We start from the raw sequence: 18,816 nt of genomic DNA on the forward strand, positions 1-18,816 counted from the left end.
TAGTCAGATGAGACAAAAATAACATTTTTTTGGCATGCAAAAATGACTGGTAGAAAACTAACACCTCACATAAACATGAACACACCTTTGCCATCTTGAAATCTAGTGAGCTGAATATTGTAATCCTGTAAGAAAATCTGTTTAAAGTTCACCTTCCAGCACGATGATCTTAAACAGAGCTGTAATGCACTGGTTCAGATGAAAACATTTGTATGTGTCAGTCAAAGTCCAACGTTCATTAAAAGTGAGAATGTTCAGCTAAATTTGTCAAATGCTGTTAATGGACTTTAAACTGACCGAGTTTGAGCTATTTTACAAGGAAGATGACAATATTTTTTTCAGTCTCATAGGAAGACCATTTTGCAGATTACCTCAAGCTATGGTCAGACATACTGTAATTAAAATGTCTTGCAGCTTTAAGCTGTAATAAGGTGCATCAACTGACTAAATGAAGTTGCAAGTAAAATAAAATGTGAAATTCAAGTTCAAGGCACTGCACACTTGTAAATTCATTCTGAGAAAAAAAAAGGGTTAAACTTGGTGCTTTTTAGTTTCCAAAGTTAGGACTGACACTTAGTAGAAGTTAAAACCCAGATAAAGTTAGAATTGCATTACTTCCATGAAAACACAGAGTCCGCACATCTCTCTCCTTGTTCACTTGTTTCATATTTAAACCTAAACACACCCCGGAGCGCCTGCTATCTAGAGGACACGTCACACGTGCGCGTATTTCTTCCACAGTATTTCACGCAAAGACAAAATGTTCCTCCGCACGCGGAGGTAGCGAGCCAGCATTAAACGCGGACGAGCCCATTTCTCCTGTGCTGCGGGGATCTGCGTGGGTCCGTATGAACAGAGGCATGTCTGAGCGCTCGCAGTGCCCCTCCCCTCTCGCTTCTGCCACACGCAACATGCATACCCAGCTTCCTATAAAAATCTTTTCAAAGCGAACACAGTGTACCATTTAAGCGCAGGCTGGCCGAGCCCACAGCTGTTCCCCTGCACACACGCCCTACCCCCGAACAGCTGCAGGTAAGCGCCCATCTTTTGCGGGACAGGATGGACGGGGAGGACAGAGACATGACTGATGAGTCTTCGGGAGTCTGCAGCGCTAAGTTTAAAACAGCTCAGTGGACTCCGCGTCCTGCTTTCTAGCTGCGCCAAAAAAGTTCTGTTATTTTATCCCAAAGTTTTATTAAACGCGCTCTGATTTTTTTAACCGCAGTTCGTTTGTTTCAGAATAAACCCGACGGTATTTGTTTTTTTTTTTTGCAATTTTTTAATAAGAAGGAATCAGCATCTTAATGTGTGTGTTTTTTTTAAGTGGAAAGTGTTGCTCTCAGCTGGATTTAATCTGAGATGAGTTCATCAGTGGGAATCATTCCAGATATGGACATTTAAATGGGGAGGATATTTCCAAAAGTGCAGGATATAGCTTGAAAAAAAAAAACCCTACATGACATGTTGTTTTTTCTTACAGTGATAAAAGTTTGATTTGAAGAAGCAAAGTTAAACTTATGATTTGGTTTTGTTCAGTGTTTTCCAAAACAAGTTGTGCACTAAAGGCTTTGTTTCTGTCTCTCATCAGAAAACTATTAAAAGCATCCTACTCTGAAATTTACAGGTAGAAGAACAAAAACGTTTCATACTTTAAAAAAAGTCAGCAAACTTTTTTGGTAAGATGTTTTTTGTCCTAAATTGCTATAATTTGAGTAAATGTTTCCTGGTTTTAACTTTTCTGATAGCAGGATTATTTTTATGCACATTGCATGTCTTTGCAATTTACACTTTGTTCCTTCCCACTCCGGCTCACTAGCTGTAGGGGAATTTTTTTTTGGGAGGTTTTGCTTCCTAGAGTTCAAACTGACATGCATAAAAATAATTTAGGTTTGGTGACATTTTTTTTATGCTGATTTAAACTGACAGTTTAGAACAAAAAAAAAATCTCCTTTAGATGTTCCTTAAAATTTAATCACTGGCTGGATTTACAAAGGTTAAAACCTTTGGTCATCTATTCTCCCTTTAAGTGGATTAAGACTTGTGTGTGTGTGTGTGTGTGTGTGTGTGTGTGTGTGTGTGTGTGTCAGCTTTGAGAGTCACTTTAGAGTAGCTTAAAACACTTTAACTCATGGCTCAGCTCCTCTTTGTTCTGACCTAAGCCTGCCACAGTATTCCGTCAGTTAGGGACCAAAATAAAATGTTTGTCGTTTGATTGACATAAATTCCCAGACTTTGACTGGAACATGCAGGGAAATGCCTTATTTCTACAAACCAATAAACTTTCATAGTGTCGTTGTCTCCAGAATCTCAGTTTATGCTGGATCTCTTGGGTTTACTCCAAGGTATTTCTGCTGCAACTGAAATACGTTAACATTTATTTTTGTGATAATGTAATTGTGATCATGGTTTGAAACATAAGCAGAAGCAGAGTGCAATTTTTTTTGGGTACTATTTTCCATTTTTATCCCAAACTATTTTTTTTAGAATCCAATTAGATGACCTGTTTATTGCAGTCCCAATGACTTTGTATTGGTCTCACAGCACATTGTTTCCAAGTGTTCGGGTTTCTAAAGGTGTGGCTGGAATTTAATGAGTTTGGTTTTCAAATGAACATGAACAGGTATGATGGGTTTATTAGTCACTACAGGTTCACTTCACAAGAACTTGCACACATTAACTAATTGACTCTGACACCAGGGCGACAATAGTGGCGTGCCATTGTCATGACTGTGGAGGATGTCCAGTCTCTGAGCTGCTCCTGTGGTGAGGCAGGCAGATTAACGGCGCTGATGTTACACTGAGGCTCTTTGTGCTGCAGGAGGTTGTTTTAGTTGGTCAATGGTTCTGCTACGGTTGCAGATGGGTCCATCTTTCACATGGCTGCTCGCTACAGGGAGCTGGGGGCTGAGATGGGCGGGATGGAGGAGGGGATTGAAAGTGACACAACAAGGCGGGACCAAGATAGGAGGAAAGGGCTGACGGTGGAATTTCATTGGTTGTTTTGCAGAAAGTACAGCGTGTACCAAGGCGAAGGAAATACTTATGTACCCGATAGATGGCCGACTATAGCTTTCGAGGCATATTGACAACCACAAGCGCTAAAAAGCTCATCCCAAAAATGGCTTGGGAAGCCTGTCAGATTTTAGTGCAATTTGAACACATCTGTTTACTTCTGAATCCAATATTCTTGTGTGCTTTGACCATAACCACAATCAATTTTCCCAGCTTCCCCTCAGATCTGTAGCTGGACTCGCTGGCAGTTGAGGAGTTTTGCACAGCCACAGGTGATGCATGCATGGGGAAACGCCCTCCAGCTTTCATGTTGATCCCTAACCGTAACATGAATAGTTCACAGATGATTCACTCGGACTCTTTCCTACACATGATGTTGACCTCTCCCTATTTCTGACTCAGCTTGGCCTCTTACACGAAATTCCTGACAGTGTCAATGGGTGTTTGAGAAGCAGCCGTAAACATCTGAAGAATTTGATCTACTCGGCTAATTTAAATGGGCTGGCCAGTTTGGTTTCAGACCGTACTACTTCCTGTACAATTATCACCCAACTTATTCATAAACATTAATCATGTTTTATATGTTTGCTTCAATTAGATCTCATAAAGAAAGGTTAAAGTGCCATAATCTATTAGTATGTGGCAGTAATAACGGTACCCTCTATAAACAATTTGATAATTTTTAAACAAAATATAAAGTAAGTTTTGACTTGAAATTACCAATATTTTAGTAAGATTTTTTTCTATGTATTATTATTAATGCAAGATTTCACAAAGTCAGAAGTGTATTATTGGACAATGAAAGTATTGCAGTAATGTGCATGCACGAGTGATCTGGAGGAGTAACCTCTGGCTTCTCAGGAAGAACATTTCATTTTTATTGCCAACATCAGCAACATGGCACTATGGCGTTTTAGTATTTCCTGATTTAGCAACTTTACTGCTTAGCTTCAGATGTTAACATTAACATTTTTTTAAATCCCAATTTAACTCAGACTTCTTGCTATTTTGGTTACTTTTGTTTCAGTAAAGTATCTCAAGTGTTGAAATGCACATACTGCAGGACTTCCTTTTAATGAGGTCATTCACAAACATGCCTCTAAATCTAAAAATGTCCCCTATGTAAACCAAGGTTGTGTTTATTTAGTGTCTGTAAAACTATTTCCAGGCATTTGACATGCAAGTGAAATCTCAAGTAAAATTAGCAGGCTTCTCCTTTAAGAGAACAAGATACATAGCACAGTGGATACTTTAGTGTAAGAATACTTATTCACTATTGCCCGATATCTCTTATTTGATCATGAATAGGAATGATGAGAGATTCAAGAACATTTTAAGAACCTAATCTAAGATTTTTTTTGTTTGACCAAAGAATTAGAAATTGTCTCTCCTCTATTATATTATCTGTAGAAAGACATTCACAGTGAAAAAGACTTTTTGATTGTTTCAGCTCTCTGTCTTGTTACTTGTGCTGTTTTTAAGATTTTAGAAGCAAATCTTTAAGTTTCTTTGCTCTAAGTTTTGTTTACGCTCACTTAGCTTGAACCAGACTGAAACAAGTTATCAGCCAAATTATCGACAAGTCCTATCAAAACAAAACATGCTTATGTTAGCATAGCATTTCATTCCTCATAGAAAATGTTGACTGGAAGATGATTTTTCATCTTCTTTTTCTTCACATGTTCTCATATTGAACCACAAGAGTCTTATTCGTAATTCTTCTTTTAAGATACTCTGCTTAGTTTGATCTTGGTTTAACCTTTTTCCTTAATCAGAACAGCCTTATTTATTTATTTATTTATTTTTGTGGTGTAGATTCAAGGTGTCGGAAACATTCTTCAGAGATTTTGGTTCACTTTAACAACACAGCATCTGCAGATTTGTCTACACCTGAATCTCCCATTCCACAAAATCCCAAAGGTGCTCTTTTAAGTTTTAAAACCCTTCTATGAGAACTCGAGAGATGGTTGTTTGAAAATCCCAGCAGATAAGCAATTTCTAAAATACCAACAACCATTTCAAGTTCAGAGTCACTCATGTTCACCACTTTAAATCAGTTTTTACGTCTACAAACCATCATCACCACGTCTAGATGCCAAAAGGCATACAGTTGCTGAAAAGGGATTGGCTGCTTTGTGCTAACGATTGCAATAAAGTGGGTGTTGGAGTATTAGGTGTAGGTAGCTGTAAGACATGCTGGGTGTTGCATTTCTTAAACTCTCTGTCACGGAGCTCCATTAACATGCTTGCACTATCATTAGTGCTGGTGCGGTTTATTCACAAAATGTTTGTAGTGTTTGGGTAAGGTGTGATTTGAGATAGCTCATACAGTTTCATGCAGAGCTTCTCGCTGTTAGAAAGTGAGCTGATGTTTTGTGTTAGCTGCATGACGTCAGATCCACAGGTTGCAGAAACATTTTCGTGCCTTCTGGACCTCATGCAGGGAGCTCAGGTTGCATGATATTAAGTGCAGTTTTGACTCTGCAGAACTTTGTGAAATGTAGTTTTATAATCAACTACATGATTTACAAAAAAAGACCCCACAACATTATTGGTAAATTTTAAGAAGCTTAAGTAGTTATTCTTTTTACCCACTTGTCGACAGTTGTGGGGTCAACTAGATTTCTGACCCAAACTGAGATTAAATGTGCACATCATGCTGGTTATGTAACTCAATACGCTGAAATCTCAGCCCAAATAATTCTTCTCTTTATTTTGCTGTTTATTTCCCTTATTCTGCCCAAGTGAGCACGTTATATCTGACATTTTTTTGTTTTTGGAAGGAGGAGGCAGTAGGCATTTTGGAAGCGACCCACTGAGAGTAATGAATTTGGACACCGGAGTGTATGTGTTGCTGAAGTGGGCGTGTGTCGCAGGCGAGCCTGAAGATCTGGTTGGGTGAGAGCTGAGCTGTATAAAAAGGCGGAGCGGAGCGCAGCGCAGACGCTCTCTCTCTGGTTCAGGTTCTTCTCTGTTTGGCCTCTGTTAGGAGTTTCTTCTGTCATTTTTTCCCCCGTTTGTGGAAGCAGAAGATCCCATTGTTGGGACTGGAGTGGTCCTTTCTTCCTTTTTGCAGACGGTGAGAAGTCCATCTGTTTTCATAATCAGCTCTTGACTTGAGGAGTAACTATACAAAACTTGGAATCACTATTTTTTTTTTTCCATAAAGGTTGTAACTCCACAGGTTGGTGTATTATTGCTTCACATGTTATGCATCCTCTTCGGTGATTGTGCTTCCTTTTTTTTCTGGAACATGGATCCCAGGATTAACATAAGTTTTCAGTATCAAGCCCAACATCTTTTTTCACAAGCCATTGCACATAATTATGCTTGGACAGGTTTTTTTTAATTTTTTCTTCTTTTTTTTTGTTTTTTTTAATTTTTTCTTTCTTTATTTATTTTTTTTTTATGAGATGAGCTCATTCCGTCTCCTGTTTTTACCATCAACGCATTTAATTTTTTTATTTTTTTTACAGTTTGCGCCTCTGTCACAGTGGGACTGAAAACCATCCCTTTGTCTTTCTTCCTTTCATCTAGTTAGAATCTCGCTGTCCAGTTGTGTAACGCAAAGCCACGTGATCACTAAAGTTATAACTCCATTTGTCTTTATACATGAAAATGACTTTAGTTCTGCAGTGTCAGTTCATGACGCAGCATGAATACAGTCTCTGTTGCTCTGACCCAGATCTCGTTCAGACATGATGATTTAATAACTCAGAACTGAGGGGAGGGCAAAGGGTGGCGGATTTGGGGGCTTCCCGTCTTTGAACGTGCAGAATGAACAGAACTTGTGGCAAAAGAGACAAATCGGAAATAGTTCCGGATAATATTTTCGATCACACATGTTCTGCACACGTGTGCAGTTTTGTGCCACAGCTTCAGGCAAAGGATGTTCCTTCCTCATGTTTTAGTTTATTTGCAAGCCAGCACAAAGCAGTACCCTCCTATTTTTGATCTGACTTCAAAAGCTTAGTTTCGCTTCTTTGTATGTATTGTTTGTTTGAAACACATAACCTACATTTACACTTTTCATTTATTTGCCTGCAGGTCTTGAACCACCCCGGGGGTTCACTGATCCATCATTTTAGGAAACATGATCATCAGACTGGGCAGGCTTACACCTGGATACTTTCGCCTTCTCCAGGTATTCGGCATGAATATAAGCATGAGTCAGTGTACGCTGAGCCTAACTACAGAGCTTTCACTGCATCATTGTATGAAGACAGGGTAATCATCTTATTGATCATCACAATCACTTTTTTTTTTTGGACTCATAAGCTCAAATAAAAATGTGGAATTAAGCACCCATTAAATGTTACGTTAAATTGAATTGAACCTTCTTGCTATCTCAAGCTGATTTGAGCAGGTTAATTAGTCGGATCTTGCCCGCTCTTGTGTTGGCTTTTTATCAGAAGCGTTAGTTGTAGTCTGACCAACTTTAGTTTTGAAACAAGATTACCTTAATAAGGGTGATGCAATGCACCTTTGTTTTTGTCTGTCGTAATCAGAAATATTTCTTAAAAGCCCAATTTGTCTCTCTTGTAACCAAGGGAAAAATGTTATAGCCTTCTTTAAGCCAGCTAATCTTCAGTGCGCAGCAACAGGTGGTCAGAGTCATATCCTTAGGAGGTTATAAGAGGTTTCTTCATCACAATGTAATTGGGGGAGCTTATGATTGTCATCTCCTTTGTTTCTTTTGTCATTGTAATCCTCTGTGGGGGTGGAGGGGTGGGGGGGAACATATGTCTCCTCCATTGTACATCAATTCTAATTCGGCCATTTTCACTAATTCACAAACAAGGAGCGTTTCTGGATGGCTTTAAGAAAACAAAAGAAAGTGACTAGCTTTTAATTTATATCTGGCCCTGTAGTGAGGTTATGATAATATTTCTAATGTACAGGCTGGTTGTTAGTTTAATGATTTCAGACAATTATATGCTTCAGTGAGCGCATTGTTCAATATTCTTTCAAATGAATTTTACTGGAAAACATCAGTAAGACTGGAAATTAGGACTAGGGTTATGTCATCCTCAAATACGTTCTTATTGACAAAAACCCCCCCCCAAACATTATGCTTTTTGTAGCATAATGTGTTTTTTTTTTATTTTTTTTTATCATTTTGCTGAAAAATGCAGCCGAGCCTTATTGAATACATAGATCTCACTTTATCTTTTTGAACAACTCATTCCATAAATGAGCTGTTATCTCACAGTGTGGGCGGCTCAAATACCTGATCTGCATGTAGAAAAGGGTGGAGCTCCACCTGGAGACAAAATACATTGGAAGGCATCCCTGTGCACAGGACACTCTTCCCCTTTAATAAAGTATCATGCTAAATCTTTAATGGCTGTTTCTGCTTGGGCACATAGGGAAGATTTCTAAAATTAATCTTAAGCTTTTCAGAAGAGAACCTGTCTGGACATGCAGATGCATCTCAAAAAACTGAAAAGTTATTTCTATAATTCTAGTCAAAAAAGCGAATCATGTGTATCTCCAGGGGTGTCAAACTCCAGTCCTCAAGGGCCGCTGTCCTGCAGTGTTTAGATGTGCCACAGGTAAAAAACAGTGGAATGAAATGGCTTAATTACCTCCTCCCTGTGTAGATCGGTTCTCCTGAGCCTTGCTAATGGCCTAATTATTCTTTTCAGGTGTGGTGCAGCAGAGGCACATCTAAAAGTTGCAGGACAGCGGCCCTCGAGGACTGGAGTTTGACACCCCTGATTCTAGACTGTTGTACTAATGTGCATTTCTGCTAAAAGCTATGATGTTCCAATATTTAACATCTTCTTAAGACATTAGAGTATTAAGGGAATATATAATATGCCTTTCGGTGTATTAATTTAGTGATATGGGGAAGACCGATGACTCAACTGGTGTCCAGCAGAAACTCACTGACACCGTCCACAAGGAGGGTAACCCACAAAAAGCCATGGCTTAAACAGATGTCTGTCCAGATTTGTGTTTCAAAGAATATTAATGGAAAGTTAGGTGGAAGAAAAAAGTGCAATTAATGAAGTGCAATATACCCAGTAACAATTTGGGGAGGAATCCATTCTGCTGTTAGTCCGTTGTGTGTTTTTATTTTATCTTTTTCCAAGTTCAAGTCAGTTTTCTGACAGAAAAGCTTTATCCCTCGGCTGTCAAAGATTTATGAAGATGCTGATTTAATTTCCTGCCAGAAACTGGCATCTGGGCTTACTGCCAAAGGTAACTAAAGCAGGTTTATTGCCCATAGCATAGTTGTTTATTTGGCCTCTACTCTGCCCTGATCTAATTTGAAGATGAAGATGAAAGACATCAGAGCCAGAGCAGCTAAAGGCAGCTGTTGGTGCAAGCTGAGCTTCCTTAACACCTCAGCAGAACCACAGGCTCATCACCTCCAAGTCAAGCTACATTGACGCTCATTGTGATTGATGCAAAGTAAGTCTTGACATGGACATAATCTTCAGCAGGCTGACATTTCGGTATTAAAAACAGACTTTTAAAATTCTCATTAGCGATTTTTCAACATATACTGAAAAATGCTTGAAATAATTGTTTTCATATAATTTGAGCTTAACTTTTTCATCTTAGTTAACATTCTAATAATATTTTAATTTGAGACACATGTGTAAGTACCATATAAGTTCATGGTGTCCAACCAGTAACCTTTGTCTCATTTTCTTTTCTGTCTCTGCAGAGGCAGGTCGCTGGTGAGGTCCAGACGCAGCCGCATGACCGCACCGTCAACCAGATCGCCATGATGCTGGCCATCATGGGTCTGAGTCTGTCCTACTACAGTGCCAAACAGATGACAGAGAAGGTCCAAGTCCGGCCTGCAGCCTGAAGAGGCTCTGTCGCTCCAGAATCTGGAGATGACAGATGAGCCAATGAGAACCAGAGGGAGAAACGGAGGTAAAGGGAGGAAGAAAGGCACAGCGGTGTGTGTCGGGACAGCACTTTTCTCACCTTAGTCGTTGATCACGCTCTTCCACTGACTTCCTGGGATCCTTCACACATCACCAGCAGAACTTTTCAGGGTCAAATAAAAAAAAAAAAATCCCATTTTCTGGTGCCAGGACCTTCAACAATTTGAGAGATTTGCTTATCTGGGGTCATGGGGAGAACTGGTTTTAGTGTGTGGAAACCAGCTCACTGCCAAACGGGTCTGAGCATTAGTCATTGTGCAGGATGCCATCAGTGCTATAAAAAGGAGAAAAACTTTCACTGTGAATCAAATTTAGTCCAAAAAAGGGTTCTGTTTTCTGAATTCTCCTTTATAAGGGATGGCTGACTGATTGGTGCCTCCTGATGAAGTGATGGCAGACCCAGAACAAGACTAAAAGGGGATCAGATGTTACCTTTAATTATTTAGACTTTTTTTTTTTTGCTTGTTTGTTTTTTTTGTTCCTCCTCCAGAATTTTGTAGAGCCTCACAACAGATCAGAATCTGTGATCCTTCGGTCTACATGCCAGCTGTGTCTGTCAGTAAATATTTGCACAAAGCTATCGAAACCTTTTGAAATGCTGAAGTGGAATCTGCAGGGGGACTCCAAAGTACTCGCTGTTTAATGTGTGTTTTCATTGTTTTTAACAATTCACAAGTCCTCTCTGTGTTCGACTGTTGATGAGAGCCTTTTCTTGCAGGATCTACAAATGTTAGTGCAATTGTGAAATGTTAGTGAAATGCATGAACATGTAGGAACGTAATCTTTGCAATCTTCACGAGTCTTGTTTTTTTTTTGTTTGTTTGTTTTTTAATTGATGAATGAATGTATCACTTTATTTTTGCAATGATTTAATAAAACTGTGAATATTTTAAGAGATTCCGAGCGGATGTTTGATAACGGAAGAGTCTCGAGGTTGGCACATTGAGCTGCAGCGTGACATTGTTTCCTGCGTCTGAGAATCTGTGGTGTCATCCGCACGCAACAGGATGCGGTTGGCCCGACTCGCGTGTTATGTTTCTTAAGTGAGACTGCATTTTAATTTTTTTTTTGTTTTTTCATATCCTGCTGGTGCCCCATTTGCAAATGCAAGTCCTAATGTATAGCTAGCTGCAAACATGTGATTTTGGAGGATGCAAAATGATCTTTAGGATGTATGTTATGGGAAAAAGCCATTTAAGCAGATTTTTTTTTGTCACAGAATATTAATGCAGCCTCCAATACATGGACATAAAGCATAGAAATTCAACAGAAATGGTCGACAGCTACTCTGTTTTCCTGGTTATTTTGCAGGGCGTGGAGTTGTTCCGTGTTTGCATGGCTGCTCCAGGCTGATGTGATGCCCTGTGACAGTCCGAGTTCTCGTTGGGTGCCACGTGACCCTCCCGAAACCTCTGCCCACGCCACTAGCTCCTCCCCATTCGCTCTCTGTCTTGCATATCACTGGGTAAAAATCTCACTTCGCCATCTACGTGATGATGGCATGAGGACAGAACCCCAAATGAAGAGTGACCATTGGTTGACCGCTGATGCGTCACGATAATCGGCCTGGTTCTGTGGCGGAGAGACAAAAGGATGCGGATTAGGTCACTGGTGGGGATTGTGGGTGGGATTAGCATTCAATGTTTAGATTACAGGTTATAATTCACAAAAAAATATATGCGTTTACAACACATATCCAAAATCTCAGAGTGAGAGGTTTGTTAAATTTGTTTTGAGGAAGAAGACGGTTTGAGTAAGTAGTCTAAGAAAGATATAAATCTTTCTCAGATATAAATTCAATCAATTAAATTAAATCAGACTGTAAAGCTGTTCCTGATCTAATTTTTATCTTTAAATAAACAAATGCCGACATCAGGATCCTTGACAAACATAAATGTTGACAAATGGGGCTTACAGTTATTATCAATGGGAGAGTTGCTTGTTTTTGTACCATGTGTGTTGGTTGTTTTAAACGGATGCATATTTACCCAGATGATGAATGTAAAGCATTTGAAGCACTTTTAGATCAAGAGGCACTGAATAATTTTGATTATTCAGTGTCTTTATTCATTTGAAATAAAGACTTTACATCTGATGCAAGACCCATTTCTTGGCACCGTTTATGTAAAAAGTCTGCAGATAAATCCTGGTTTTATTGCAGTAACTTGATCTAATGATGATTTTGGAAAAAATCCAACCTTCAACTTGAGAAGGGGAAACCATTATTGTTTCCCTTACTCCTAATACTTTTTATATTAGTAGTACTTTTGATTTTCTTTGTATGAACTCATATTTGCTTTGAGATGTGCTTTGAACACATCAGCTCACATTTAACCCTCCCTACTGCAGTCGGGCTGAGGAGACGGCAGCATGCACGTGCCAGGTTCCAGCATGTTGCCGGACTCGGGGGGTGCGCAGGGGCAGCACGCAGGGGGTGGGTCTCTCTGGGTTAGTTTCTGCATGGGGAGCCGCTGATGTGGTTGCCGTCAAACGTGCAGACTGCAGAGAACACAGTGTCTCTGAGATCCTGGACTGTCCCGCCCTGCGGCACAATCAGCAGCATCCATTTTTATCTGCTGAAGCCAAGCCAATCAAACAATATAGATTTATTGAAAATACTCTGTACTATAAACATCGCCTTTTTATTAAAAAGAAATAAAGTTGTGCTCATCAGTCTGCTCTGTTGGTGATGTGTAGCTGCGTTCTCTGTCTCTTAATCTGTTTTTTCTCCCTGTGGCTTTCATTTTGTTGGGATTAACCACAAAGCTGCTTATCTCTGATTTAAGAGCATTTTTCCCCAACAGAGTTTTTTTTTTTCTGCTAATGACTTCCAGATGATGTCATCCAGACTCAATGGAATTAATAATTGATATTGACAATAACCAGGCTTGAAATAAAAGCGGACAATGGGAGCTAATTTTCATTTTAAACGTTTCCTGGAGATTTCCACTACGACAATCTAAGTTATTCTGACCACATATGGCAAACTACACATTAAAGCTGCAGTGCGTAACTTTTAAAAAAAAGTATATATTTTTTTACATATTTGTTGAAACTGTCACTCTGTCATGACAGTATAGTATAAAACAGATAATCTGTGAAAAAAAATCCTCTGCCTTCTCCTCGTGTTCCCTTTGCTAACTAGACACAACCAATCACTCAGGACAAGGGTGTTAGCGTTGTCAATCATGTTAGTATATGTGCCACTCAAACTTACCCATATTCATTGCAATAAGAAGTTTTTAATCAATGAGACTCACAAACAAGCATGACAGGTTTTCATGTTTATGCCGTAACTCTGCGCTGATAAGAACGATGATAAAGGAAGAAGGAAAAAAAAAACTGCCAGGAAATTAATTTTCTTTCCTGCTGTTACAAACAGAAACATGTAGCAGTTGTTAAATAATACAAGGAATTTATCTTGGAATCATACTTTTGTCAGAGTAAGACTGAAGGCTAAAATTTTCAGCCGTAATTACTTAAAATGGATTTGATGTGGAAAAAGAAAAGATTTTGTCAAACAGCATCTCATGCCATGTTTACCCAAAAATTACATATGATGTGCTATGGAGTCTCTCTCTGGCTTTCTTCAAAAAGTTCCTGGGAGCTTTGTCAAAGAAAATGACATGTTTATCTGTCCAATGTATGAATTAATTCTACAGAAAATTCTGGTGACTTGTTCAAGAAAACTACAAATGTGTCATTGCTCAATTTTTCTCCAGGATCTAACCAGCATCGAATATAGAGTTCTTAGATTGTTTCTAGAATTATTTTAGTTTTTTCTTTTTTTTTTTTGTTGCTTCTATTATTTTTAATTTATAATCATTTATCATGGCTGTTATGAATTCTTGACATACAGAAAAGTACTTGTTTAAGTTCAGTATACACTATATATTGTAAATATATATAAATTGGTGAATAAATAATATTGATTTATGGAATGTGTCCCATGTTCAAAAGGTGACAGAGCAATTTCAGCAAAATATTTGGAGATCCTAACAATAGTTCTTGCAGACCACTTATCATTTTGTGCAGCAAAAAAATTAAAGATAATTCATGTTAACTTTGACTTTTTTTTTGTTGCTAGTTTCATAGTTTATTTAAGCTAAGTTTCATAATCCTGAAATCATTTCTGCTTTTTTATCTTGCACAAAGCTACTTCCCAGTTGTCCTTCCCCTCTCAACATTTACTTTATCAGTAAATAAGTTTAACCATTTCATATTAAAATTGTTAATTCAAAAATCATAGATTTTCCTGCTCCGGTATTTTTGAATTGTCTCCAGTCTGTATGTTTAGACTGTCCTACTGAATTGTATTAGGTTGAGTAAATGGACATTTGAAGATGTTCTATAAACAAAATAACACTAACTAGAAAAGCTTTTCCTCATTGTTTAACCCCCAGTTATGAAAGCACTCATTCTGATTCAGACAGTTCCCTTTGTTAATTAAGATCCACATCCTGAGATTGTTGTTTCAATCCCCTCATGGTTTTGATGGGCACGGCTTTCATTGAGCCGCTGTACAAACGAAGCACAGACTCTGATTTCCTGACTCTGCTGCTGGGGAATGCTTTAAAAACACCAGCGGCTGTGGGAGCCAGAGTTGGAAATAGGCAGTGGTTTGGGAATTATAGACTCTCTCTCCCTGCCTTTTAAATGCTTCGTATTCTCTTCTATGCTGCCCCTTGACAGTTATTTCTGTCATTAAAAGTAGCATAAAATGTCACTTAGGACCATAAAAAGCATTTGCTGAGGTTTTTCTTTTTATTTGAAAGTAGATAGCCTTGACCAGTTTACCACTTTTTATGTGCAGAAATATTTACCAAAGGCTTCTGGAATTTTGTCTGTTTATTTCATTTTTGATTGCATGTTGCTTCTTATCTTTGCCTTTAACTTAGTCCTAAAGTTAGCAAACTTAAAGTCAGTAAGTTCTTAGGAATATCACCTCTCTTATCTTGTTTGGACTTAATGTGCTGTCCCCCTCAAAATAACATATCTATAGATCCAGTGACATAATTCTCAGGTACATTTACATTTATAGTGAGATTAAAATGCGCACAATTGGACTGTTTATTCTATGTATTACATCAAATACAGCGTCTTCACAATAAATGCCTGAAAGATATGTTTAAATGTGTGTTATTTGTTTAAAGCCATGTTGTTTTTTTGAAGATGTGACGCCTAACGGTTACGTTTGTGCATTGCTCTGTTCATCAACCTAAATTTTCATGTCTGCCTAAACTTTTAAAGTAGGCTCGGTGATTTAAGGTGAGCTAATATTTCGCCTTTATGTTGGCGATACTACATAATGCATTTTCTACATGCCGTCTGCTTGTACCTGCACATTTTTTTGGCTTTATTGTGTGAGCTTGCATGCTGGACTCTGTATTGAGTGTACACATCATATTCAAAAACAGTCCTTTTAACTTGGCTTACATTAAACACATGCCTGGATAGCGCCACATATGTTGATCAGACCCCAATAGCAGTTGCTCTGCTCTGTTTACCAATTCCCCTTTTGACACCCTTTTCTCCATTTCCTTTTCTATCACGGCTGCATCGTGCAGCACCTGATCATGTTCCAGCTACACCATGTTGTCAATCTGGAGTTCCACACCCAAAGCTGCTATAGAGAGAGAGTCCTGAGCTGAATGATAGATCCCAGGCAGTTTCTAATCCCTTCATGTCATCTCTTGGCCCATCAGAATCTCTGCATCTAATCTTTCCTTGGCAGCAGCCTTGGTCGCTTTTTTACAGAGGCAAATGAGGCCAGCGTAGGTTAATTTTGGATCAAACATTTGAAGACAGGTGTGAGTAGACACTGGAGAGCAGAGACACGTGGGGATTCGTATGAATGTAGGCCGTAAACTCAGTGGCTTTTTACTCAGCACTTGAAAATTTACTGCCACTGCAGTCTTGTGAAATAGCTTCCGAACAAAATTGGCTCCTCATTGAAAGGAGAAGCCGTCAGTTCAGAAGTTAGGGCGTAATCCCCAGTATTATGGATGAACGAGGCTCCAGCTCATATGTTAAGTAAGTAAATCGTATTTGCACAGAAAAACAAAATCCAAAACTTCAGCTATAAGGACTTATTTGTGTAAATTCTGGTCCAATATTCTTATATGTAAACAAATGAACTCTTGCACAGCAAATACAGATAAAGTGGGAAGATCAGCTTTCATGTTGACATGCCAGTCCATTCATATTTCAAAGACTAGGAAGCTGAACTAGAGAAGTCGCTTCTAATTACAGGATTTTATCTGACTCATTAAGTTCATGAGGTAAAAATATAGTTTATCACAGTAATGATCTGGTGTTTTAAATCCGTTAAAGGTCGACAGTTGTGTTTTTGACTGTTTTTAGGTGCCATATTTCTGTGGTTGGTTGAGAACGCGGTCAAGGATGGAAACACTGAGAAGTCACACCCTGGCTTTGTTCTCAGTCGGGCTTGTATGCCTTTTCATTAGCCAACCCTGGTGTTTAGCATAGCTCAAGAGGAAGTTGGGGCGAGGATTTTTCTTCTCCAACACGTGTGTGTATTCGGGCATATCTGAGTTTCGCAGGGAATGTTTGTACGTCTGTGATTCTTAGGCGACAAAAAATACAAATTTACACTAGAAAAGATTCAGCATCAGCTTACACTGCTTTACTGCAGCAGACGCTTTCACAGCAGAAGTAGCAAACATAATCAATCCTACACCAGTGTTTCTCAGTTCCGGTCCTCAGGGACCGCTGCCCTGCATGTTTTAGGTGTTTCTCTTCTGCCACATACCTGACTTGAATAAGTGGGTGACTAACAGGCTTCTTCAACACTTGATGGCATGCAGAGGCGGTCATCTAATCATTTGAATCAGCTGTTCTGGAACAGAGACACATAACCCATGCAGGGCAGTGGTCCATCATGACTGCAGTTGAGAAACACTGATCTACACCAACAAGGTTAGGATCAAGGTTAACGCTGGTGATTTTGTGACTGGTGCAAATGTAAACAAGCCAAACACCAAAGAAGATGCTCACATATCTTCACAAACTGACCTTTTCTTTGTTGCTCTTCTCCAGAGCTTTCTGTCTTTTCTGAGCATGCTCAAATTGTTTTATGCTGTGTAACACCTGAGTTTTTTTTTAACTGTCAAAAGATCAGTGTCAGAACGAGAGTGTCCAGGTGTTATTCTGAGTCTTTTAAGCCAGCAAGGTTTTTATTTTCTTCATTAGAAATCTACTGTGTGACTGTGTGTTTTTTTCCCCTCTTGATTCTGAACTTTAGAATCCTGTTGAGCAAAATGGCAGGCCTTGTGGTTGGGGAAGCGCCTCCAGCTGCGCTGAATGTAACCACGTAGCCGGTTTGAACAGGTTTACAGTCGGGAGGAAAAGACATGTTCTGCACACAGAATATGAAAGGATGGGGTTGGGACTTGAAAGCACTGTTGCTACCCAGCAATAGTGACCTTGCAGTCTTGTAACCAAATAAATGCATATGCATATCAGCAGACAAGCTCTCAGGTGCATTAAAAAAAAAACATTCATGGTGTTTTTTTTTTTGTTTTTTTAATTTTGTGTGTGTGGCCGCTAAAATCAAATGCGTTACTTGCCAAGTCCTGTGACTGCTGATTCCTCTCACTAAAATAAACAAATTGTGTCACATTGCCAAATGTTCCTCCTCTTACCAGGGATACTTCACAACAAGGAGACTATTCTTGCACGCAGGCATGATTCTAAGATCTTGTTGTGACTAAAAGTAGATCTGAAAACAAATGAGAACAAACCACTCCGGTGGAAAACAGAGGTTTACTTATCAGTTGCACAATGTACCAGTGTACCATTCATTTCTATCTTATGCTCCATGTACAGGCACAGAAAAAGAGACCATCGTCTCTTTGTCCTTCATAGGTGATGTTGGCTAGTGAGACTTTACTTTGAAGAGCGTTTTTATAAGTACAATCCAGTCATGTTGCATTTCTTGCCCCATCCAATAACATTTCTCTGTACTCTTTTATGTCATTAAAAGAAGTTGGCTCTAATAACTGTGAGAGTTCCTTTGTAGAACCGGAGCCTGAAGCCGGTTTGATGATGGAAATGTGACAGCAGTAAAATCCTGCTCTGAAAGGTAAGCGGAGATGCTTTTTGTGTTACACAATCATTGGCATGATGGAATAGGACTGTGCTGAAACTCAAGAGCCTTATTAAATAAGAGGGAACATGGAAAAATATGTATAAGCAGAAGAGTTTATGCAACAGGATGTCACAAAAATAGATTTATGGTCATTCACATGTGTGCAGACATGGATGTTTGTAGTCCTTTGCTTACAAGATTTATTTGTCTCTCAGGGTCCCAGAAATTTGCTATACCTTAGACGTGTTCTTGATCTTTTTGGGTGACTGAAGTGATCAGGACCAAACTAGTTTTATAATATCTTTTTTGTTTTTTGCTTACCGGCCTTCTTCGTTCTTGTTGCAGCTTATCTCACCATTCCAACTACACTTTCATTGCCTTATGGGTCAATTATTGCCCCAATTTTGCATTCATTAACATTACATCCCTTACATTACCTTAACCCTTTCATGCATAGTGAAAGGGTTAAGATTGCACTATGCATGAAACCTTAACCCTTAACCCTAAAAGCCACTTTCTTGTGCTTCTTGCAGATTTTTATGTTATAAGTGCACACAGACCACTAAAGTGGACACTAATGCATCATAAAAAATACACTATCAACTGCTGGCCATCAGATGCAAATGCAATAAATTATTTTTGTTAAATCCAATATGGCCGACAGACAAAAAAGCATGCCAACCGACCCGGTCCCTCCTCCTACTGTAGACGACTCTTGTAGGTAAAAAAAATTTTTTGACATCAGATAACCCTTAAAGAACAATACTATTGATGTATTTTTCAAAT

General features: G+C 38.9%; 1 long non-coding RNA gene across 3 annotated transcripts; it reads left to right on the forward strand.

The window, feature by feature from the left end:
* Positions 1 to 801: 801 nt before the first annotated feature.
* On the forward strand, positions 802 to 10,079 carry LOC103139286 (uncharacterized). 3 transcript variants are annotated; one of them, XR_001662336.1, is made up of 5 exons: positions 802 to 1,032; positions 3,226 to 3,284; positions 4,828 to 6,091; positions 7,060 to 7,156; positions 9,692 to 10,079. It is a non-coding gene; the product is annotated as an uncharacterized LOC103139286 (long non-coding RNA). The 3 variants fall into 3 exon arrangements; XR_001662337.1 differs by lacking the exon at positions 4,828 to 6,091 and having other exon boundaries at positions 839 to 1,032; XR_476389.2 differs by lacking the exons at positions 3,226 to 3,284; positions 4,828 to 6,091 and having other exon boundaries at positions 864 to 1,032.
* The last annotated feature ends 8,737 nt before the right edge of the window (positions 10,080 to 18,816 follow it).

This window comes from Poecilia formosa, unplaced genomic scaffold (genome assembly GCF_000485575.1).
Source record: "Poecilia formosa unplaced genomic scaffold, Poecilia_formosa-5.1.2 Scaffold59, whole genome shotgun sequence".
NCBI classification, from domain to species: Eukaryota; Metazoa; Chordata; class Actinopteri; order Cyprinodontiformes; family Poeciliidae; genus Poecilia; species Poecilia formosa.